Source organism: Polypterus senegalus, chromosome 13 (genome assembly GCF_016835505.1).
Source record: "Polypterus senegalus isolate Bchr_013 chromosome 13, ASM1683550v1, whole genome shotgun sequence".
In the NCBI taxonomy this organism is placed as follows: domain Eukaryota; kingdom Metazoa; phylum Chordata; class Cladistia; order Polypteriformes; family Polypteridae; genus Polypterus; species Polypterus senegalus.
Window position 1 is genome coordinate 13,406,479 of NC_053166.1, and position 23,903 is coordinate 13,430,381.

Below are 23,903 nucleotides of genomic sequence, written 5' to 3' on the forward strand. Positions count from 1 at the left end.
AGAATGACTAGGCCGTGGTGGGCAACTTAGCCAGGAGATCGGGAAACACCCTACTGTTTTCAAAGGGCGCCCAGGGACCACAGAGAATCAGTTTTACGTCTCATCCGAAGGACGGCGCCACTTTTACAGCATCACTGCAATGGGATCCACATTCAGATCAAAGAGTGAGTGCCTCCTGCTGGCCTCACCAACATCTCCTCCAGCAGCTACCCAAGCTTTTTCCTAGATGGTCTCCCATCCAAGTACTGGTGGGGCCTGAACAGGCTTAGCTGCAGGTAGAAGACCTCTTCTGAAGTACTTGTGGAATGGCTTTCTGCTCAGGCAGCATTTTAATGCTTCATTTCAGTACTTGTACCTTTGGTACTGTGCCTCTCCAGAAAATCCTTGGGTACCGTCGGTTTGACTTTGTGTTGCTCATGGGACTTGACCTGCATTGTGAGGAAGCGTCAGTTATGTTATGTGGCGCGTTTTCCCCACGAGGATCCAGCTCGTAAGATCCTCATTGCTGGGGACCCAAATGGCTGGACCAGGCCAAGGGGTCGCTCACGTACAAGGCCAGATTAAGGTGGGTGCTATTGATGCTGCAGCATTAGGCCCAGATGAAAACAAATGACAATTTTCCGGAAGCTGAACAGTTTTCCTTTGCAATATTAACCTCAAAATAATTCTTTGAATGAAATTTGGAGTCCGACTTTCGGATGCCTTATTATACAGTTACTATTGTTCTTTGCACTGTGACGTAACTATAACGTCGTCGTGTTTATTGTTAACCAAAGATTTCAAGTTAATGCTATCAATTTTACGTTAAACAGTTTACTTAGTAATTTAGCTGCGTTTTTTGCAGTATCTTGGGGATTCTTGCCACTTTATTATTGTTCGGTAAGTGCCACGTAGTAAATTTTTCACCTTGAAAGTTAGTTGTACAATAAAAACCGATGGCTATTTAAATGGTTATCTGTAAAGGTAAAACTAAAAGCCAGCCCGCAGGCCCGGCATGGATGTTTAGAATTTTTAAAATTCCAGCAGACCCCCGTGACCCTGTGTTCGGATTCAGCGGATTGGAAAATGGATGGATGGATGGATTCTGGTCAATTATGAAATTTAAACCGTGGCCAAATTTTTACCCTCAAGAGCCTGAACTGAATCACTTTGACCCAATGTCTCTGCAAATTCATTTTTTCTTACTCTGTTTCATAAGGGAATTGCGCAATTGTGTGTATTTCATTGTTAGGTTTTCTGCATTAAGTGCACTTTTTCAGACAATTGCTATTGAATGTTGATGTTACATAGTTTGATGTAAATCTCGAGTTGTCACGATACTACGTCATTATTATTATTCATGTTCAATAAAGGCTGGCTGGCTGCGTCTCAAGCAACTAAGGCTCCTTGGTTGGTCTGAGTGCGCAGGTACGGTGAGCGTCGAATGCCCAGGCACCAATGCCGAGAAAAAATGCGCCTTTTTTTGCGCTGCAGCATCAGGCCCGATTTCGTCTTAATCCGGCCCTGCCCACGTAACACCCGGCTACGGCAGATAGAGGGTCATTTCCGGAGGGTGGGACTGGACCGCGTGTCTGCCTGGGGGGTTGCCAACCGGGATCCCGAGTTGCTTCATCGTGTAGTGGGTGCGGCAGCGTCCTGTTCCAGTGCATGCTCCCCGACTTGGCATGACTTGATTTCAGACATGTTTCTTAGCTTAACGGGCAGAGTGGTGGCTCTGAGGCTAAGGATCTGCAATGGCAATAGGAAGGTTGCCGGTTCAAATCCCGTAAATGCTAAAAGTGACTCTGCACTTGAGCAAGGCCCTTAACCTGCAGTTGCTCCATCCTGGGTAGGACATTAATGTGCATCCATCCCTGCATGTAGGCCCTCCAACCTGCAGGGAAAATCCTGGTGGTTGGTGGCAGAATTGGCACCCCAGCCACCATGTTAAACCTCCTAGTGGTCCGCTCCATCTGAACTAGTGTGGTGCTGAGGTGTCACCTGTCACATGGCTACACTCAGGTCCTGAGTTGGTTTGTCGTGTGGTGCGCTGTTATCAATGGCTGCTCCTAACCTCTCTCTCTTATTAGCTTCTTCTTCATCATATTTTCTTTATCACAAGGTGTCATTTCCTGCACAAAACATGGCCTGCCAATGAGAGTGTGTCGGGTCTAAAAGGATAAAAACAGAAGGAAACCCCAAAAAGCTCATTGCCTTGCACAACTAGACATTAAGACGAGTTGAGTGGTATATCATACATGGGGGCTTCCTCATACCGATGAGTCAAAAAAAATGAAGTGATTTCAAAGCATTAAGAAGTAATTCTTAGAAACCTTTGACCCCACCTGCAAACTTTTACGATATTCTGCCTTACGGAAGGAAGGGTTAAATTTAGTTAAGTGGTGATGCCATTAAATAATGTCGTTTAAGTACCTGCAAGAGGGTGGTCTTTACTTTAATTTCACTTTTTTTGTTGTTTTTAAAGATAGATTATCGGCAGAACGTATACACCCAATGGCAGGGGGTGATTCACAAACAGGAAGATATGAATTTCCTGTCAAAGTAGGCAGGCAAAAGAATGACATCAAGTCGTCTTGCATGAATAGATTTTGGGAACTCGAGAACAGCCAATAGTCACATAGCATCTTAATTACAGTCTCCATACAGCAAATGTATAATTAGAACAAACAACCCAAACAATTAATTAAAACAACATTTCTATTACACAAGGCATTGTCTCCTGGAAAATCAAAGTCGTATTTCTAGCTCTGAAGGCGAGACGTTAAAGCGTTATGGCCATCACCGTCTAACGTTGGCCGGGTGATGCACCAGCGTGCACTGTCAGACGCCTTCATTGTGGGCTCCTCAACTGCCGTGTTAACGGCACCTTACTTGTCTTTCACAGACCTCAAATCCACTCCAGATTTTCAGTTTGCTTTGTTCACATGGCGCATTTGTTCAACAAGATAAACAAAAATAAAGATTGTCCTCTACAACCAATAGACAATTGGTTGGCGGCTTAAAAAAAAAACAAAAAACGTGGCTTTAACCCCTCAGGGTGAAACTTCTGGTTTCAGTTTCTGTTTCTGATCTAAAATGCACAAACACTTTGACATTTGCAACAAATTTAAATATACAAAGGTAACACTTTGAAAACATGGGCGGCACGGTGGCGCAGTGGGTAGTGCTGCTGCCTCGCAGTAAGGAGGCCCAGGTTCGCTTCCCCGGTCCTCCCTGCGTGGAGTTTGCATGTTCTCCCCTTGTCTGTGTGGGTTTCCTCCTGGTTCTCTGGTTGTCTCCCACAGTCCAAAGACTGTGTGTGTGTGTGTGTGTGTGTGTGTGTGTGTGCGCACCCTGTGGTGGGCTGGTTGATTTCCTGCCTATCACCCTGCGTTGGCTGGGATTGGCTCCAGCAGACCCCCGTGACCCTGTAGTTAGGATATAGCAGGTTGGAGGATGGATGGACTTTGAAAACACATCAGATCTCACTCCTGCGGACTGATATGGTGATGTGTTAGAAATGAAAGGATGGAAGCCACATTGTTTGATGGAAATGAAAATGATGAATCTACAGGGGGCTCAATTCAAAGACACCCCTAAAATCAAAGTGAAAAAATGAAGGCGAGTTCATTTGGCTGAAATCTCATTGCAGCAACTCCAAATTGTACTCAATAATTTGCATGGCCCCCCACGGACAACGTCCTAAAGAGACGACGGATGGTGCCCTTGGGGGTCTCCTCCCAGATCTGGACCAGGGCATCACTGAGCTTGGATGGAACGAAACATAATGTCCCACCCAGAGGTGTTCTATTGGATTAAGTTCAGGCGAGTGAGTGTGGGGGCCAGTCAATGGTATCAATTCCTTCATCCTCTCGCCACATGAGGCCTGGTATTGTCGTGTACCAGGAGAAACCCAGGAGCCACTGCACCAGCATAGGGTCTGATAAGGGGTCCAAGGATTTCATCCCGATACTTTATGGCAGTCAAGGTGCCCACCGTTGTCTAGCTTGTAGAGGTCTGTGTGTCCCTCCATGGATATGCCTTCCCAGACCCTCACTGACCCACCACCAAACCGCTCATGCTGAATGATGTTACAGGCAGCATAATGTTCTCCACGGCTTCTCCAGACCCCTTCACGTCTGTCACATGTTCTCAGGGTGAACCTGCTCTCATCTGTGAAAAACACAGGGTGCCAGTGATGGACCTGCCAATTCTGGTATTCTATGGCAAATGCCAATCGAGCTCCACGGTACCCACTAGAGGACGTCGGGCCCTCAGGCCACCCTCATGAAGTCTGTTTCTGATTGTTTGGTCAGAGACATTCATACCAGTGGCCTGCCTGCCTGCCTGCCTGCTGGAGGTCATTTTGTAGGCTCTGGCAGTATTCATCCTGTTCCTCCTTGACCAAACGAGCAGATACCGGTGGATCCTGCTAATGGGTTAAGGACCTTCTATGAGGGGCACTGTCCAGCTCTCCTAGAGTAACTGCCTGTCTCCTGAAATCTCCTTCATGCCCTTGAGACTGTGCTGGGAGACACAGCAAACCTTCTGGCAATGGCACAATTATTGATGTGCCATCCTGGAGAAGTTGGACTACCTGTGCCAGCACTGTAGAGTCCAGGTATGGCCTCATGCTACCAGTAGTGACACTGACCGTAGCCAAATGCAAAACGAGTGACAAAACAGATGAGGAGGGGAAAATGTCAGTGGCCTCCCTCCACCTGTTAAACCATTCAGTCCTGTTTTGGGGGTCGTCTCGTTGTTGCCCCCTCTAGTGCACCAAAGCAGCTGAAACTGATAAACAAGCCCCTCTTCTACTTAACTGACCAGATCAATAGCCCACAAGTTTCACTGACTTGATGCTATACTCTCATTCAAAAGGGTTCCTTTAATTTTTTTGAGCAGTAATAGATCAGATTGAAAGTCAAAATGTATAAAAAAAATAATTACTTAAATCGACAAACAAGCTGAAATTTTTCATAAGATCTCAGACAGACATTATGAGTTTGTAAGCAATTACTTCATAAGTTGAATTGCTTTACTGATTGTAAGCTATGATTGTAAATGTATAAGTTATTACATCTCTTCACTTGGGGCAATCAACTTTTGTTACCTGTCCTACTGCACTTGCTGAACAAGCAGGCCCAGGCCTAATCTTACTTGATTACGTTTACCTCCTTTGTAAGTCGCTTTGGATAAAAGCGCCAGCCGAGCAAAACAATGTTTTTTTTTTGGTATACTTCATCAATCCCTGAGGGGAAATTGTCTTTTCGCATGACCTTTGGGGTTCAGAGTGCAGGGTCAGCCACTATATGGAACCCCTGGAGTAATTTTCAGGCTAAGGGCCCAACAGAGTAGGATCCCTTATGGCAGTAACGGGATTTCAATCGGCAACCTTCCAGATCCCAGGGCAGATCCTTCACCTCAGATCCACCACTCCACTCTTAATTACTGGGTTACTGGAGGCACGGAGTCGGTTAAAATATACCAACTACGACTAAAGGATACTTGTAGTCTCCTGTACTGGTAAGTGATAAGAACAATATCCAAAAATCTGGAGTGTGCAGTGCATGACCTCTCCTTGATAAAACTGCCATTTTTAAATTGTAACCCACCCATAATATTTTTAACTACAAAAAAGCAGAACATGCAGAACTTTGGTCCTAAAATAAACTCTGCATTCTATTACCTAACATTTTTTGAACTTCCACAACACATCAGGTCATATGCTTTTAATTAAGACCCCAATTAAGGTTCTAGCCCCACCAGTTGGCGAGTAATTGCATGACAGACAGACGTCTGCTCCTCCAATGAAGGTGGTGAATATAGAGCAGCGGTTCAGAAAACATTTAATTTCTGTTTGTACCCCTGACAAAACCCATCTGAAGATGAAGAAGTCAAATTTCTAATGTCTGAACCACATACAGTACTGTGGGAGAACAAACTGAACTCAAAGAAATAAGTGTATAAAATTTAAATGTACATTCATATAAAAAAGTTTGGGAACCCCTCTCAGCCTCATACTCTCCTTTCAACACAAAAGATAACAGTGGTGTGTCTTTCACTTCCTAAGAACATCTGAGTCCTGCGGTGTTTTCCTAACAAAGATTTTTAGTGAAGTCGTATTTAGTTGTATGAAATTAACTCAAATGTGAAAAACTGGCTGTGCACAAATGTGGATCCCCTTGTCATTGTGCTGATTTGAATGCCTGTCACTGCTCAGTGCTGATTACTTGGTTGGATGAGCTTGTTAAGCCTTGAACTTCATAGACAGGAGTGTCCAATCATGAGTGGTCAAAGGTATTTAAGGTGGTCAATTGCAAGTTGTGCTTCCTTCCCTTTGACTCTCCTCTGAAGAGTGACAGACAGCATGGGATCCTCAAAGCAACTCTCAAAAGATCTGAAAACAAAGATTGTTGAGTCTCCTGGTTTAGGGGAAGGCTACAAAAAGCCATCTCAGAGGTTTAAACTGTCAGTTTCAACTGTAAGGAATGGAATCAGGAAATGGAAGGCCACAGGCACAGTTGCTGTTAAACCAAACAGCAGGTCTGGCAGGCCAAGAAAAATACAGGAGCGGCATATGAGCAGGATTGTGAGAATGGATACAGACAACCACAGATCACCTCCAAAGACCTGCAAGAACATCTCGCTGCAGATGGTGTATCTGTACATCGTTCTACAATTCAGCACAATTTGCACAAAGAACATCTGTATGGCAGGGTGATGAGGAAGAAGCCCTTTCTGCACTCATGCCACAAACAGAGTCGTTTGTTGTATCAAATGCTCATTTAGACAAACCAGAGTCATTTTGGAACAAAGTACTTTGGACTGATGAGACAAAATGGAGTTATTTGGTCAGAACAAAAAGCGATTTGCATGGCGGAAGAAGAACACTGCAATCCAAGAAAAACACCTGCTACCTACTGTCAAATTTGGTGGAGGGTCCATCAGGCTGTGGGGCTGTGTGGCCAGTTCAGGGACTGGGGCCCTTGTTAAAGTCGACGGTCACATGAATTCAACCCAATATCAACAAATTCTTCAGGATAATGTTCAAGCATCAGTCACAAAGTTGAAGTTACGCAGGGGTTGGATATTCCAACAAGACAATGACCCAAAACACAGTTCGAAATCTACAAAGGCATTCATGCAGAGGAGAAGTACAATGTTCTGGAATGGCCGTCACAGTCCCCTGACTTGAATATCATCGACAATCTATGGGATAATTTGAAGCAGGCTGTCCATCAAATTGAACTGAACTGGAGAGATTTTGTATGACGAATGGTCAGAAATACCTCCATCCAGAATCCAGACACTCATCACAGGCTATAGGAGGACAGCGTCTAGAGGCTGTTAGATTTGCAAAAGGAGGCTCAACTAAGTATTGATGTCATATCTCTGTTGGGGTGCCCATATTTATGCACCTGTCTAATTTTGTTATGATGCATATTGCATATTTTCTGTTAATCCAATAAACTTAATGTCACTGCTGAAATCCTACTGTGTCCATAAGGCATGTCAGATATTAAAAGAAAGTTGCTACTTTGAAAGCTCAGCCAATGAGAAACACAAATCCAAAGAATAAAGAGGGGTTCCCAAACTTTTTCATATGAATGTAAATTGAGCAATTCACCTTTACAAATCTCAATAATCTTGAAAATGTGTTGTTGTTGCCCCCCCACCACTGTTTTCATATCCCCCACTCAATGAAGTTTAGACACTCGACTGACGATCCATAGGTCAGGGTACCCCACGAAGCATCAAGCACCACGAGGAAATGACACACGATCCACAACTGAGGGGTCTGAAGAACTGGGGACCCTCATGAAGCAACGAGTGCAGCTAAGCGATGAAGCGCAGTCGACGTGTTTTGTCTCCCTGATAACACCTGCAACAGCATTTTAAAAACAGATGCGTCTCACAGTTCAAATTGCTGCACTTCCGCCAGGACCGCCAGCAGGACAGATATGCCACGATGTAAGCAGTGGGTGTTGCATCCAATTCAGTCCCCCTTGAGGCAAAAATTGTCAATCAAATCTCAGAATCAGTGACAGGCTTGCACAAAAATCGACACCAGACCTCGGCCTTGGGTCACAGCAAGGTCCAAATTCCAGTCTCGGAAAATAAGTTATTCACCTTTATGAACACTCCTGTTTCAGCATGGCGGCCCCCAAACGGGGCTGCGTATTTCTGCGACTCATTCACGGGGTGACAATTTGCAAATTGCATTGCTCGATTCTTTTCATATTATAGAACAGGGGCAGCAAATGACGGCACATCGCAAGACAACGACTGCACCGCTAGTCGGGTGGTGGAGGGCGAAGCTCACCTGGAGGAGTGGAAGGAGAGGAAGGAAGAGAAAGAAGAAGCAATTGTGCTTGTGTGAAGGAATTTGTCCAAATAAATTATTAGTTCAACCCGAGTGTAGCTGTCGTTGTGTTTGGGGCTTGGTGGATCAGTGGCGCCCCCTACAGGTCATATTTTATAGAATAAAATGTTTAACAATTAGTATGTGTTTTCTGCTTAGACAGATTAGTTGTAAGGATCTTCGGGTTTGACTTTATTTTTTTTTGTTTTCATCTTATCTGATATTCTTAGTGTAAACGTCAAAAGAGGAGGCTTTTCTAAGAGTTGCACCATCAGGCTCTGCAGTTTCCAGATAGGTTTACAACTTTGTAAGTAAGGACGACGGCACTTCGGCCTCCACCATGAAAACCATGCAGCTCTTTTCTTACAGCCGCCCTTTGGTCTGCCCTAAGGGAGTCTTGACAACCTAATGTGACATTTCTAACCAAACTTGTCTCTAAGAATATGTTTACCATCCCACACCCCTAACAACCCCTAATGCTTCGGCCATTCATTTCCAAGATTAATACGTGCCACAGATTGCACTGACGCCTTTGACGGCACCGCATTTCTAAAGCGTGTCTAAAGTGGGCCTTTGATGTCACACCTTTCTGACACTGGTTGCACCTTTAGGGACATTTAAGGCCTAAATAATACAATACAATGTAAGAAAATATGACATTCTCAAACCTGTTTGTTTTAATATAGGGCTATGTAGAGCTACAGGCTGTGCCAGTAGGATGAAGTGCTTGGAAAGGTTTAAGGTTTTTAATTTGGACATGTTAACAAAACAAAACAGCAAATTTGTCATTTTAGTTGCATCCATTTAAATATGAACAAAAAAGGAGCTAACGACAACAGGACATCCACCTTAAAAAAAGGACATGTGTCTGTGTGCCCGTCTGTGTGTCCATCGGGTTGCTATGGCACGTCGTAAGCATTTTTACTAATAGAATGCATTGCATTTGTCACTTATGTCAAGTCATTGTCCAACCTGCTATATCCTAACACAGGGTCACAGGGGCCTGCTGGGGTCAATTCCAGCCAGCACAGGGCACAAGGCAGAAACAAATCCCGGGCTGTGTGCCAGCCCATCACTGGGCACACACCAAGGACAATTTAGGATTGCCAATGCACCTAACCTGCACGTTTTTGGACTGTGGGAGGAAACCCACACAGACACGGGGAGAACATGCAAACTCCACGCAGGGAGGACCTGGGAAGCGAACCCAGGTCCCCGTACTGTGAGGCAGCAGCACTACCCACTGCGCCACCATGCCACCCATTTGTCATTCCAATAGATGACAAATCTAGCAAACAAGGTCAAAAACAGAGCTTAAGGTCACAAAAGTGATAAAAACAGGGGAACGCACCATCATCATCATCATCATCACAAGCCCATTTAATGAACCGAAAGGGACTGTGTGTTTTCCTCAGCCATTACAGGACTGATGGCATTCACCTACAGTGATGGGTTAGGGGTACATGACTTGGGGACCCACCCACAAAACACAAGGAACGCAACAGAATACACACTGACATAAATGTAGTAAGAGGCTTGAAGTGTGCCACTGTGATCTGTGAAGTTTATGCCACAGTTGAAGCCACACACACCAGCTGGCAGGGTGAAACTGGCCAGGAGGATGGACAGAAATATGTGAAAAGACGGTTCAGGCAGGCTAGCTGGCCTATCTGGTGATATAAAATACAATACAATTTATTTTTGTAAAGCCCAAAATGACACAAGGAGTGCCGCAATGGGCTTTAACAGGCCCTGCCTCTTGACAGCCCCCCCAGCCTTGACTCTCTAAGAAGACAAGGAAAACAACTCCACCAAAAAAAACCCTTTTAGGGAAAAAGAAATGGAAGAAACCTTGGAAAAGGCAGTTCAAAAAGAGACCCCTTCATTCTTCACCTTGTGGATGGTGAGCCCACATGACAGACTTTTAAGATTGAGAGGGATTGTGTAGTATGGATCTCTTGATTGCAGGTCTGGCTTCATAAGTGGGCTCCAGTATCCCTTCTCCTGGCCAAAGTTCTCTTTGATTTGATAGAGACTATAATGGGGGTCTTTAGGGAAGCGTTCTTTACTTGGCCTCTCTTATTTGTCATAGGTACAGTTAGGTCCATAAATATTTGGAACTAAAGCATTTTTTTAACACAATCCCTTCATTTCAGGGGCTCAAAAGTAATTGGACAAATGCAATAACTGGAAATAAAATGTTCAGTTCTAATACTTGGCTGAAAACCCTTTGCTGGCAATGCCAGCCTGAAGTCTTGAACTCCTGGACATCACCAGATGCTGGGTTTCCTCCTTTTTAATGCTCTGCCAGGCCTTTACTTTCAGTTGCTGTTTGTTTGTGGGCCTTTCTGTCCGAAGTTTAGTCTTCAACAAGTGAAATGCCTGCTCAGTTGGGTTAAGATCAGGTGACTGACTTGGCCATTCAAGAATTTTCCACTTCTTTGCTTTAATAAACTCCTGGGTTGCTTTGGCTGTATGTTTTGGGTCATTGTCCATCTGTATCATGAAACGCCCGCCGCCCAATCAATTTGACTCATTTAGCTGGATTTGAGCAGACAGTACGTCTCTGAACACCTCAGAATTCATTCGGCTGCTTCTGTCCTGTGTCACATCATCAATAGACACTAGTGTCCCAGTGCCACTGGCAGCCATCACACTGCCTGACTCCACCGTGTTTTACAGATGATGTGCTATGCTTTGGATAATGAGCTGTTCCACGCCTTCTCCATACTTTTTTCTTGCCATCATTCTGGTAGAGGTTGATCTTGGTTTCATCTGTCCAAAGAATGTTTTTCCAGAACTGTGCTGGCTTTTTTAGATGTTCTTTAGCAAAGTCCAATCTAGCCTTTCTATTCTTGAGGTTTGTGAGTGGCTTGAACCTTGCAGGTCACCCTCTGGATTTACTTTCAAGCAGTCTTCTCTTTATGGTAGACTTGGATATTGATACGCTGACCAAGCCCTGGAGAGTGTTGTTCACTTGGTGGGCTGTTGTGAAGGGGTTTCTCTTCGCCATGGAAATGATTCTGCGATCATCCACCACTGTTGTCTTCCGTGGACGTCCAGGTCTTTTTGTGTTGCTGAGTTCACCAGTGCTTGCTTGCTTTCTCAGGATGTACCAAACTGTAGATTGTGCCACTCGTAATATTGTAGCCATTTCTCGGATGGGTTTTTTCTGTTTTCACAGCTTAAGGATGGCTTCTGTCACCTGCATGGAGAGCTCCTTTGACCGCATGTTGTCTGTTCACAGCAAAATCTTCCACATGCAAGCACCACACGTCAAATCAACTCCAGGCCTTTTATCTTCTTAATTGATAAGACGTAACGACGGACTTGAACACACCTGCCCATGAAATAGCCTTTGAGTCGATTGTCCAGTTACTTTTGAGCCCCTGAAATGAAGGGATTGTGTTCAAAAAATATTTTAGTTACCTCACATTTTTATGCAATCGTTTTGTTCACCCCACTGAATTAAAGCTGAACGTCTGCACTTCAACTGCATCTGAGTTGCTTCATTTAAAATTCATTGTGGTAATGTAGAGAACCAGAATTAGAAAAAAGTTGTCTCTGTCCAAATATTTATGAACCTAACTGTATGTCTAATTGTCTCAAGTACATATAATACCTTTCTAGTACGTGTAAATTACCAATTTTGAGAATACAATTTTCTATTGTCGCTCCAAATCTCATTTGCCCTGCAGACACAACAATATTTTTGGAATGCAGAGGAAACACTCGAGTGCCAGGAGAACCTCCCACACTGTACTGACTGCACATGGCAGCACTTGTTCTTTAATAACTAATTGAGTGAAATCAGGTGTAATGGATGGCACAAGTGAACTGGCATCCTGACCAGGATTGATCAAAGGAACCTTACCCAGCCAGGACAATGGAAAGACTTGGGAGCTGGAGATGATTACTGATAAAATATTTTTTCCCCCAGTATGCAAAGTGGCATCCTCCTTGGATCAGGATTCCCACAGGGCATGCTGGAATCTGCAGTCCCATGAGGCAGCACCATTGGGTTCCATAGGGGGCCAACAGGGAGAGCTGAGGCCGATGGGATTCACAAGCCCTACTTTTTGGGATTTCCAACTGACCCAGAAGTACTTCCATTAGGCTACGCACGAGTACCAGAAGTACTGCCACATCGTGCCAAAAAAGAGGCTGCTTGACCTTATCCAGGGGAGTTGGAGTCGGGTGAAAGGTGGGCAAAGCCCACCTGGGAGGTGTAAAAGAGAGGAAAGAGAGTGAGAGACAAGAACTGTGTTGTGCTGAATTGGTGGTACTTTTGAAGCCTTTGTGTAAGGCATTTTGTAAAAATAAACCTTTTACTATACCAGGGACTTGTGTCTGGGGTGCTGCAACGCCCCCTACTGGTCACACAGGGAAACCAAACTTAGCAAGAATCTGATAAACTAGGCCCAAAATGTAAGACCAAATAAAAAATGTAGTAAAAGACAAGAGTGAGAAGATTGAATGCCAGAATAATAAATGTAAATAATGTAAATGATGTAAATTTAGTAATGTAAATAATTGGATTCGAGACACAAACCGTAATCTAAAGTTATGAAAGCAAAACAGCCTTTCAAAAAAACAAACAAAGAGAATGCTGGGGCTTTTCTATCAAATCCAAACTTGGACAGCCAGGAAGCCCAAGGGGGTGACCTTTAGGCCCAGTGACCTGTGATGTCATCGCTAACAACCACATAGCAACCGTCAACGCTAAAGTCCCAAAATGGAGCTGCGGGATAAGGCAAAACATAACTAACATAAGAGAAGATGTGTTGAAACCAAAAATAAATGTGATCATTGGAATCCTGGGTCCCCACAACCCTCAAAACAATGTATAAATTATATTTAGAACCCCAGGGGCCATTAAGAAAACTTAAAAATGAGAGTCAAATCATGCTACACATACAAATGAGAGGAACATAAAAACTTAAGACCACAACTAGGCACAGGATATGAACCCAGAACACTGAGGCACCAGTGCAAAAAAACCCCAAAACGATAAACGTGAAAGTCACAGATATTGTCACGTGTGTGCGCACAGGAGAAAGTTTAAGGGCATTGGTGATGGTAACTCTCTGCCAATCCAGGGGTTGGCGCTGTGTGATAACAGCCTCTCTAATCCTCCTTCTGCAGACAAGGAAGATTGACAGCTCATCTCCCTTTAATCTCACTTCCAGGGTCCTCCCACCTGGGCCCTGCCCAATTACATCATCGCCCGAAAGATCCGCCTTCTTTGTCATTCATCGAAAGAGACTGTCACCTGAGAAGTCTTATTGAAACGCAGCGTTTTTAAAATTCTAAACATCATTCAACTGTATGGGATTAAATAAAAGGTGTCCCAACACTCTGACCTTATTTGGCCTGATCTTACAATATGCAATCAGAGCAACAGAGACAGACAGACAGACAGACAGACAGACAGACAGACAGACAGATAGATAGATAGATAGATAGATAGATAGATAGATAGATAGATAGATAGGAAAGGCACCATATAATAGATAGATAGATAGATAGATAGATAGATAGATAGATAGATAGATAGATAGATAGAAAGGCACAATATAATAGATAGATAGATAGATAGATAGATAGATAGATAGATAGATAGATAGATAGATAGATAGATAGATAGATATGAAAGTCACTATATAATAGATAGATAGATAGATAGATAGATAGATAGATAGATAGATAGATAGATAGATAGATAGATAGAAAGGCACAATATAATAGATAGATAGATAGATAGATAGATAGATAGATAGATAGATGTGAAAGTCACTATATAATAGATAGATAGATAGATAGATAGATAGATAGATAGATAGATAGATAGATAGATAGATAGATAGATAGATAGATACTTTATTAATTCCAAGGGGAAATTCACAAATTCACAAATTCATACAGTATGCAAGTCCTCCATTTCGACTCCTCGGTTTATGGTACCATCAACTCCGACTCTTCTATTTGTAATTGAAGCCAATATATGGTACCGGTCAAAAGTTTGTGTTTTTGACAAAAATCGATACCTTTTTATTTTAAGATACCATTACACTGATTTAAAAATACACTCAATGGCATTACTAATGATTCCAATGGCTACCTCTGATGTCAACGTCCAAGGTAAACCCTCAGATGTTGCAACAAACCTGTCAAGTAAGCAAACTGCCTCTGTGGAACAACATCTGAGGGTTTGACTCTGGTGCTGACATCCGAGGTTTGATCCCCGCAAGGGAAAGGAAAAGTGCACACATCTGATGAGCCTCAATTGTGTACTCTTCGTATTATATGGCAGGTACTATATAACATGTCTACGATCTGCTCCTCACAACTGAGAGAACATGGTGGACATCTGCCGGCTGGCTGAACAACCAGAAGCGTTACCTGGTAGGTAACCACCCAAATATCAGATTGTGATCAGACCTATGCATTATATAATACATTTATTATATTATTAGCATAATATGCATTTATAATAATACACTCTATTGTCAAACGTAATGGGACGCCTGCCTTTACACACACTTGAACTTTAATGACATCCCCGTCTTCATACATAAGCTTTAATATGGAGTTGGCCCTCCCTTTGCAGCTCCTCTGAAAAGGCTTTCCACAAGGTGTACGAGTGTGTTGATGGGAATTTGTGACCAGGAGAGCATTTGTGAAAAATTCTATACAGAGGCGTACAAAAATATTCAACTCCCTTGAAAGTCATCAGAATTTGCCTTATGACCAAAGATTTGTCCCCATCTTTATCCATTCAGTATTGTTAACATGAACTCTTCTGTTCTCACAATACATTTTCAAAGTTCAAATAAACTATTTTCTGTAGATATCTAGCTGAGGGCGGCACGGTGGCGCAGTGGGTAGCGCTGCTGCCTCACAGTTAATAATAATAATAATTCTTTGCATTTATATAGCACTTTTCTCACTACTCAAAGCACTCAGCAATTGCAGGTTAAGGGCCTTGCTCAAGGGCCCAACAGAGCAGAGTCCCTTTTGGCATTTACAGGATTCGGCAACCCTCGATTGCCAGTGCAGATCCCTAGCCTCAGAGCCAGTTAGGAGACCCGGGTTCGCTTCCCAGGTCCTCCCTGTGTGGAGTTTGCACGTTCTCCTCGTGTCTGCATCGGTTTCCTCCCACAGTCTAAAGACATGCAGGTTAGACACGCGATTCTAAATTGTCCCGTGTGTGTGTGTGTGTGTGTGTGTGTGCCCTGCCTGCGGTTTGTTTCCTGCCTTGCGGCCTGTGTTGGCTGGGATTGGCTCCAGCAGACCCCCATGACCCTATAGTTAGGATATAGCAGGTTGGATAATGGATGGATGGATGGATATTTAGCTGAAGAAGAACAACTTCAAAATGTGCGTAAGTATTCAAGGCCTACATATTCACATTGTCCTAAAACCCCTATTTGATCAATTAACAGCCTTCATTCTTTTAGGCATGTAAGTATGTCCCAGTTTTGCACATTCTTCCCCCTTGACCCCCCACCACCCCCATTTTGCAGTATGTCAGTAATGAATGACTTGCATGATAACCAGATGGGGGGGGGGCTAAGCCCATGATCCCTGATAAAACTAAAAACACGCCAGGGGTACACTTGTGAAATTTACTAGCCAGCTTGGCACATCCACACACCTACAATGATGCTCTAATTGGCACTCAAAAGCAGGGGTGAGCGACATTGATCACACCCAGTTTCTTAAAGAGAGGCTAATTATTGCTGAAGTAACACTTTTATGCTTCACTTTAGTTGTTGGGTCAGACCTAAGCCCACCATTAGCAACAAACTACTGTTGGTTTTTAAGGTATAATCTGAACCAGTCAAGAGTACTTCCAGTAATGTTTAATTCATGCTCAAGTCTAACCAAAAAGTATCAAAAGCAGCAGTAAGGTCTAAAAAAAAAATAAATCATAAGCATTACAAGACCACAATCCACTGCAGCCAGCAGATCATTGGCCACCCTGACCTGTGCAGTCTCTGTGCTGTCATTGACTCTGAAACCAGACTCAGAAAGACCATTAGAGACAAGATGGCCCCACAACAGCTCTTTTTAAGATCTTACTAAGGAAAGGAAAAATGGGCATGGGAAGTCCTCAGGGTCAAGTCCAGGTTTTGTTCTTTAAAGATGGGGGTAACAACAGCCATCTTAAGGCTGGAAGAAACCAATCTAGTAGAAAGAGACGTTTTAATAACACTTAGAGTAAAAGGGAGGAGGAAAAGCAAACCAGCCTTGACAAAAAAAAATGTTGGTGTGAGATCTACGATAGAGTGCGCCTAGCGGGCATGATAAACTTATGGATCAGCCAACAAAGAGAAACTAGATAAGCAGTTTTTCAATTATGGTAGAAGATTGAGAGAATACTGACTGAGCAATTCAATTCTTTTGAAACAGCAAAAATAAGATCTGTTATTGGCAAGGATTGGTTTCTAATTAAACAACTGGGCTGGAATAAACGCCTGAATCCGCTGCATCAACCCCCAAAACCACCATCAATACTCCCCAGCCCTCCCTCAAAACCAATGGGGCCAAACGCTGGTCACGCGTGCTCCTAGCCGGTTAAGTTGCCTGTCCAAACACCTCACTAGACTTAACTAGGCAATGAGGATAAACGGTGGCGGCGCTAGCCACTGCGCCACCTCGCACTCCCCATAAATTTGTTCAAAATACAAAACGAGGTATTTAGCGAAACAAATATTCCGAGCCAGCATACATGTTTTAATAGGCCAAAAAAAAACCGGACGTCGTGCTTACTGTGGCCACCGCCAGCTCCGTGTCTCGGCACCCGTCCGCAGCTTAACGTTCATGAGGCCTGCAGAGGGTCGGATCACTATGCCCATTGCGTGCCGGGCGACTTAACCCCGTAAGGATTTAAAGGGACCGCCTTCGCAATGGGCTGCCGGACACCGTGTGGCCAAAAAACAAAACGAAGCGATGCGCAGAACAAGTGCATCCTCTGGCCGTTTAAAGTAAGGGATGCGTAGAACAAGTGCATCCTGTGGCCCCGGAGCGAATGGGATGCGCGAAACAAGTGCATCCTGCCGCCGTACGTGTGAGCCGGCGGTTCCCAAATCCCACCAGTGAGATAACGGCCGCGGCGCCAGCCAGGCATTGCAGGGTCCGGAGGGGCTACACTTCGTGAAAACGCATTTCAGTTGTCAAGGCTCCGCTACCAACCGCGGTAAGGATGATTTTAAAAAGACGAGTCACCCCACCCTATTCAGTTATTCTCTGCCGAGTGACGGTTATTTCTACCTCCAGAACGGAAGACAGACGGTGACAGCGCAGCCATTCACAGCACCTTTTTTGCTTTCATTCAAATGAAGCTATCAGCATGAAATGAATTAAAATTCACATTTCGAAGCTTAAACCTCCCTCACCGAATCGTGTGGACAGAATGCAATCATGAGAGTGCGAAAAACGACAGATACCGGTGTAAGTGGTGGGCTTTATCAGCCCGCATTCTTAACAAAATCATGGCGTTAGCAGAAGCCCATCTTCCTTACCTGCCACTCGCATGCCCGTTTTCTCAGGATGCAGAAAATCGCCCCAACCAGGATCACGGCAGCAACCTTTTCGTTCAGGCGTGCAGGATGGCGGAGCGAATGATGCTCTCTGCGCCCAGCGCGCCGCCCGCCTCCTATTCCGAGAGACACAAAGAGCAGAAAATGGCTGCAAGTGGATTTCCTCAAAGGCGCCGCGCTGCGCTACATTGTCTGTTGATGCTGGGCTGCGCAGCGCTGGGCCCCGTATGCCTGTCGATGCTGAGCTGCGCAGCGCTGGGACTCCGCATGCCTCTCGATGCTGGGCTGCGCAGCGCCGAATTAGGAGTGTGCTGCGCAGTATCGTTTTCGGTGTATATCTGCGCAGCACAGCTTCAGTATGCCGCACCTGGTTCTATGTGTGTGTGTGTGTGTGTGTCGATGCTGCTTGAAGCCGAACTGTGTGTGTGCTGCGATCAGCCGAGAGATCGGAGCGTGTGAATATGTGTGGTGCTGCGCAGTGCTGACTGCGCAGTGCGAGCATGATGTAGGAAAAGAGCGCAGCGGCTAACTCTCGCATATCGGTGTGTGCGTGTTATTCTATGAAGCGAGGCGACCTCCGTGGCTAAAACTTTACTGTACAATGGTGATCGATCTCTGACTTGCCTATTCGTGCATATGTTGGTATGAACTGTTTGACGTGTGCTCACAGTTCCTTGGTGCAGATGTTCTGGTGGGCCTTCCTGCCAGATTGGGAGAGGGGAGGGGGTTTCAGGGTTATAAACCTGCCTATTAGTTTAATTTGGAGCCCACTGATTAGCTCAGTGCAAGCGTGAGTGTGTGTGCATGCTAAGTATGAGTTGTGATGGAGCTGAGCCCAGTCCAGTGATGGTGTCCTCCTTGCACACAGTACTGCCAGGCACTGGCATCACTATGGTTGGTGTCACTCAGTGCAGTAGTCAAGGCTGGATTAAGAACCCCTTAGGCCCCTGAACAGACCTCCTTAACAGAGAGTTTGTCATGCTTTATTAAATAATGCCGACACTCGCCCGTTTAAGAAAGAACTGTAATTAATCGCATGTAGACACTCTATTGTTTCATCATTTGGGGGTGGCTTTGCCCCCTTTATTGGTGATTTTAGCCTGTGGACCCTCAATTGGGGGTGGGGAATTGAGCTTGTCCCCCCTTTGTGGACACTCGGTCGTTTCATCATTCAGGGGTGGCTTTGTCCCATTAGTGATTTCAGCTTGCGGATCCTCAAGCGGGTGTGGGCAATCAAGCTTGTCCCCCCTTTGTGACTCCAGCCTGTGTGGACATTCGATCGGTTCATCATTTAGGGATGGCTTAGCTCCCTTACTGGTCATTTCAGCCTGTGGACCCTCAATTGGGGTGGGGAATCGATCCTGCCCCCCCTTTGTGATTTCAGTCTGTGTGTACACTCGATCATTTCATCGTTCAGTGTTGGCTTTGCCCCATTGGCAATTTCATCTTGTGGACCCTCAAGCCGGTGTGGGCAATCAAGCTTGTCCCCCCCTTTGTGACTCCAGCCTGTGTGGACATTCGATCGGTTTATCATTTAGGGATGGCTTAGCTCGCTTACTGGTCATTTCAGCCTGTGGACCCTCAATTGGGGTGGGGAATTCAGCTTGTCCCCCCTTTGTGATTTCAGCCTGTGTGGACCCGAAATTGGGGTTGTGGAATTGATCCTGCCCCCCCCCTTGTGACTTCAGCCTGTGTGTACACTCAATCGTTTCATCGTTCAGTGGTGGCTTTGCCCCCTTATTGGTGATTTCAGCCCGTGCACCCTCAAGTGGCTGTGGGCACGACCATTTCATTGAGTAGGGTGAGTGTATCCCCGTTTTGATTTCAGCCCTTACAACACTGCACAAAAAATTTTAAAGACAGTGTAAAAGAAGTGAGGCAGAAGGTACAAAAAGGTTTGGGGATGACCACCCCGTATACAGAAAAATATCAAAAAGCAAATTAAACATGTCTTTACAGATCAAAATTCAGAACAGAACTCACTGAGTGTGCCTGGATTCTTAAATTTGGCTGGAACAGGAAGGGGATGGATCAGGGCGGCCGGAACAGGAAATGAGGTTTATAGTAGGTGGGTTCTGGAATGGATAGGACGTCATCAGTGAGAGCTGGAAGTGACGTTACCAGTGGGTGGGCTGGTGGTGACATCAGTGGGGGGCATGATCCTCGGCTGGTCTGCAGAGGGACTTAAGGAGAAAGGATCAGATGACAGCGCCAACCCCTGGTCCGACTCAGCAATAACACCATTTGAGCCCATGCGCACGTGTGTGACAACAGTCACTTGAGTGTCACCCCCTCTGATGGTGTAACTTGCTGAGGTCCCGCAACCCCTTAGTGATGCCAGTGTTGCCAAGTTTGGCACTGGCTGGTTAAGCAGGTTGAATAATGGAGGAATGGAATTTGTGCAAAACAGATGTTTAGCTTTTATGGTAAAGCAGATCTATTGGTTCCTTCTTCTCATGTATACAGAGTGAAGTGAAATTCTTATTTGTGACACCACGCTCCTGCGCCATGATTAGCGAGTATAACAACCTTACCCTGAAACTGCAGAATCCCTTATCTGAAAAATCTCAGAACATTTCTCCTTTTGTCGCCATTCTGTAAATCCACATGTACAGTGGTGCTTGAAAGTTTGTGAACCCTTTAGAATTTTCTATATTTTTGCATAAATATGACCTAAAACATCATCAGATCTTCACTCAAGTCCTAAAAGTAGATAAAGAGAAACCAGTTAAACAAATGAGACAAAAATATTAGACTTGGTCATTTATTTATTAAGAAAAATGATCGAATATTACATATTTATGACTGGCAAAAGTATGTGAACCTTTGCTTTCAGTATCTGGTGTGACCCCCAATAACTGCAACTAAACGTTTCTGGTAACTTTTGATCATTCCTGCATCCTGGTTTGGAGGAATTTTAGGCCATTCCTCCGTACAGGACATCTTCAAGTCTGGGATGTTGGTGGGTTTCCTCACATGAACTGCTCACTTCAGGTCCTTCCACAACATTTCGATTGGATTAACGTCAGGACTTTGAGTTGGCCATTCCAAAACATTCACTTTATTCTTCTTTAACCGTTCTTTGGTAGAACGACTTGTGTGCTTAGGGTCGTTGTTGTCTTGCTGCATGACCCACCTTCTCTTGAGATTCATCATGGACAAATGTCCTGACATTTTCTTTTAGAATTCTCTGATATAGTTCTGAATTCATTGTTCCATCAATGAAAGCAAGCCGTCCTGGCCCAGATGCAGCAAAACAGGCCCAAACCATGATACTACCACCACCATGTTTCACAGATGGGATAAGGTTCTTATACTGGAATGCAGTGTGTTCCTTTCTCCAAACATAACGCTTTTCATTTAAATCAAAAAGTTCTATTTTGGTCTCATCTGTCCACAAAACATTCTTCCAGTAGTCTACGTGATCTTTAGCAAACTGCAGACGAGCAGCAATGTTTTTTCTTGGAGAGCAGTGGCTTTCTCCTTGCCACCCTGCCATGCACACCATTGTTGTTCAGTGTTCTCCTGATGGTGGACTCGTGAACATGAACATTAGCCAATGTGAGAGAGGCCTTCAGTTGCTTAGAAGGTACCCTGGGGTCCTTTGTGACCTCACCGACTATTACACGCCTTGCTCTTGGAGTGATCTTTGTTGGTCGACCACTCCTGGGGAGGGTAACAATGGTCTTGAATTTCCTCCATTTGTACACAATCTGTCTGACTGTGGATTGGTGGAGACCAAACTCTTTAGAGATGGTTTTGTAACCTTTTCCAGCCTGATGAGCATCAACAACTCTTTTTGTGAGGTCCTCAGAAATCTCCTTTGTTCGTGCCATGATACACTTCCACAAACACGTGTTGTGAAGAGCAGACTTTGATAGATCCTGTTCTTTAAATAACACAGGGTGCCCACTCACACCTGATTGGCATCCCATTAATTGAAAACACCGGACTCGAATTTCACCTTCAAACGAACTGATCATCCGTGAGGTTTCCCATAGTTTTGCCACTCACAAATATGTAATATTCGATCATTTTCCTCAATAAATGAATGACCAAGTATAATATTTTTGTCTCATTTGTTTAACTGGTTTCTCTTTATCTACTTTTAGGATTTGAGTGAAAATCTGATGATGTTTTAGGTCATATTTATGCAGAAATATAGAAATTTCTAAAGGGTTCACAAACTTTCAAGCACCACTGTAACAGCAGGTCAGGTCACTTGCAGAAATTCTCAGATGATTCTACATTTATGGGGTCTATCGATAAGGGGGATGAGACAGAGGAGAGAAGTCAGGGGGAGAACTTTGTTTTTGATGGAGAGACAATTATCTGCATCTGAACATCATCCAAACCAAGTAAATGATTATTGACTTCCACCGCACAATAGAGCATCCATGACCAGTCACTGTTCAAGAAGTGGATGTAGAGGTGGTCTACTCCTACAGGTACTTGGGGGTCCACATCAATGACAGGTTGGACTGGTCTCAGGATACAGAGGGACTATAGAAGAAAGGGCGGAGCAGACTTTTTTCTGTAGGAGACTGCGTTAAGTTAATGTGGGAAGTGACATCTTTCACATCTTCTACAACTCTTCTGATGGTCAGTTCAGTGTGATTTTTCTATGCTGTGGTGTACTGGGCTGGTAACATCACTTCAAGAGAGGTCCACCCAATAAATAAGTAAACTAAAAGGTCAGACTAAGTTATGGGATGTACTCTGGACCCCCTGGAGGTCATAAAGGAGGAGAGAATTAAAACAAAACTGAGTTTCATTATGAACAATGCTGCACATCCTCTCTCTCTGTGACACACCAACATCGAGGACTTTCAGACAATGAATAACACCGGTCTACAAAAACATATTTTTTGTTTGCTACTGGGAACTTCAGAGCAGCTCTTTATTAAGTTTTTTGACACTCATTTCGTATATGAAATTGGAATTCAGCTAGCACGGTCAGGTTTTTGAAATAACAACAACAACATTTATTTCTATAGCACATTTTCATACAAAAAGTAGCTCAAAGTGCTTTACATAATGAAGAATAGAAAAATAAAAGACACAATAAGAAAATAAAATAAGTCAACATTAATTAACATAGAATAAGAGTAAGGTCCAATGGCCAGGGTGGACAGAAAAAACAAAAAAAACTCCAGACGGCTGGAGAAAAAAATAAAATCTGTCGGGATTCCAGACCACGAGACCACCCAGTCCCCTCTGGGCATTCTACCTAACCTAAATGAAACAGTCCTCTTTGGATTTAGGGTTCTCACGGAAGGGCTTGATGATGATGGTCACGTAGACTTCTGGCTTTTAATTTATCCATCAATGTTGGAGCATCATGAAGCTTTGAGTAGGTGGTGGTGGCCCAGGCTAAAAAGAAACAGAAGAGAGAGTAGGGGTCAGTACAGATTTTAGAGCCACCATGAATAGTTATTATGAAGAATTGAACATACAAGAGTATCAGGATTAAGTTAAAGTGAAGTTATGAAAAGGCCATGTTAAAGTAATATGTTTTCAGCAGTGTTTTATACACATCACTGACGTTTTGACACTTTTGAATATCAATATAATATATCAAGACAATATTCGGAGTATGGACTCTGTCCCAACAAAATTGTTTGTTCTGAAAACAAACCAGAAGATGATACCAGAGACACGTTAAAGCATATTTATGTCAATTTACCTCAATATAAAAGTGAGGTCAGCGTGCCCAAAATGTTGGAGGCACTCGCTTTTGCGCTTGGACTGCACAAACATCTCTCTTTGCAAGAACCAACAAAAGTCACCCATCATGCTCGGAGTGAATTTTCCCCGATATCAGTTTTCCATCACCTTTATATCTTGATGAAATCTTTCCTTATGTTAATCGCTGACGTCACCCAGATTTGGAGTGGTGGTTCTGAGGTTAGGGATCTGCACTGGCAATTGGAAGGTTGCCAGTTTGAATCCCGTAAATGCCAATAGGGACTCTGCTCTGTTGGGCCCTTGAGCAAGGCCCTTAACCTGCAATC

At 44.1% G+C, this 23,903-nt stretch overlaps 1 protein-coding gene across 1 annotated transcript in view; it reads right to left on the reverse strand.

Moving 5' to 3' along the window:
- Nucleotides 1-18,260, reverse strand: part of cyfip2 (cytoplasmic FMR1 interacting protein 2) — a 223,132-nt gene extending 204,872 nt beyond the window's left edge. Inside the window, exon 1 of the mRNA XM_039774596.1 lies at nucleotides 17,872-18,260. The gene's annotated coding sequence lies outside the window, so the exon portion shown is untranslated. The remainder of the gene's footprint in view (nucleotides 1-17,871) is intronic.
- Nucleotides 18,261-23,903: the final 5,643 nt, after the last annotated feature.